General features: G+C 59.3%; 1 pseudogene; it reads left to right on the top strand.

Annotated features, from left to right (window-relative positions):
• Positions 1 to 811: 811 nt before the first annotated feature.
• LOC119279411 lies at positions 812 to 1,449 on the top strand (annotated as a pseudogene).
• Positions 1,450 to 1,783: the final 334 nt, after the last annotated feature.

Genomic DNA, 1,783 nt, shown 5'->3' on the forward strand with positions numbered 1-1,783 from the left:
GAGGATGAGTAGAAGTCCATCTGTCTCTCGTGGAAGCTCTTTAGAGTGCCTAGAAGATGCAGCAAACGGGGTGGGCATGAAGTGGGCCAGTCCGTCTCCCATGTTTTGCTCTTCCTTGTTGGAGACCGCACCTCCACTTCACGAGTCTTGAACCCCGCCACCATTCATGGAGATGGCAGATGGAGGACATGGTCGCCGATGGGGAATACAAATGAAGTGGACGACGACCACCACCGTATGATAGGTTCATGGTTGGAATGCCTTTTTTCTTCTAAATGTTCGAAATGTAATAAAAACCCATCGTGTTTGCATGAATGATGTCTGGTTTATATCAAAATCCATCATATTTGCTGGAATTCCGTCTGGTTAGTTGAAAAGCTGTTTGAAATGTATGCGGTTAGCGTTATCCATGTCCATATATTGAACCCCCTACCCGCGAACAGACGCCGAAGCAAATTTTATGGGTCAGCGTTGGAGATGTTCTCATCCATCAAACTTGAGTGGGTCTGAATGTGAGAGCATCTCCACCCACGCCCCAGGAACGCTCCCCGGGCCATTTTTCTAGCACCGGCGGTAAAAAATCTCCCCACTCACGCCCCCAAAACCTCGCTTTTCGCCGGATCTGAAGAAAAACGACGCCGGCAAAGCCACCCCAAACCCAGCCCCCCGGGGGGCAGCTGGGCGTGCCGGCGGTTACTTTTCTTGCTGTTGGCCCACTCTCAGTCTCCTACCTCCCTCTCTCCTCTCTTTTCATCTGGGCCCCACCCACGTGCCCTCACCCTCTATCCTCTCTTTTCCTCTCTCCTCTCCCATGCCCCTCTCTCGAGCGTGCCTACGAGGCAGCGGGACAACGAGGCCGGCGTCCGGCGTCTGGGGCAGCGAGGGCGCGTGGCCGGCGTCCGGCGTGCTTGACGAGGTCGCCTCGTGCGACCTCGGCAAGAGCCTGCTCCCCGGCGGGGACGCCTCCTCCTCCCACGACGAGTACGAGGAGCGCGCGTACGACTCGGACGACAAGGTCTCCATCTCCATCTCCGACTCGGAGCCGGACGACGACGACGACCCCGGCGCCGCGCGCGCGCACGGCCTTCTCCTGGCGGAAGCTCTGGCGCTTCACGGGGCCCGGCTTCATGTGCGCGCTCGTGCAGCTCCTCTGGCTGCTGCTCTGGGCCACGGTCATGGGCGCTCATGCAGCTGCTCTCCGTGCGCCTCGGGGTCGTCACCGGGAAGCACCTCGCCGAGCTCTGCGGGAGGAGTACCCGCCCTGGGCCACGCGCGCGCTTTGGGTCATGACGGAGCTCGCGCTCGTCGGCGCCGACATACAGGAGGTCATCGGCAGCGCGATTGCCATCAAGTCCTCTCCGGGGCATCGTGCCGCTCTGGGGCGGCGTCATCATCACCGCCTTCGATCTCGTCCAGGCCGACGCCGTGGCTGCCTTCCGCTTGCTTTGACGGCGCGGCATCCTTTCGGCTCTGTTGCTGTGACGCCATTGCCAGTGGCTCAGCGAGGCAGGCGACTCCTGGCTCTTCCAGCGGAAGCTCGCCACCGTCGAGCTCGCCTCCTCGGCAATCTGTGCCTTCATGGCCAGCATCGTTGTCTCCGAGCTGCCTTGCCCACAACGTGTTTGTGGAAATGACATGCACAATAAAAAAGAAAAAAAAGAAGAAAAGAAACAGCCTTTTGGGGAGACGGCTGGGAAAATTTTGACCCCAATGCCAAATGTTTCGCCGGCAGCCCCCCGGCGACGAAAAAAATGCTTCCTGGGGGGCTCAACCGCTGGAGATG

This window comes from Triticum dicoccoides, chromosome 3B (genome assembly GCF_002162155.2).
Source record: "Triticum dicoccoides isolate Atlit2015 ecotype Zavitan chromosome 3B, WEW_v2.0, whole genome shotgun sequence".
NCBI lineage: Eukaryota > Viridiplantae > Streptophyta > Magnoliopsida > Poales > Poaceae > Triticum > Triticum dicoccoides.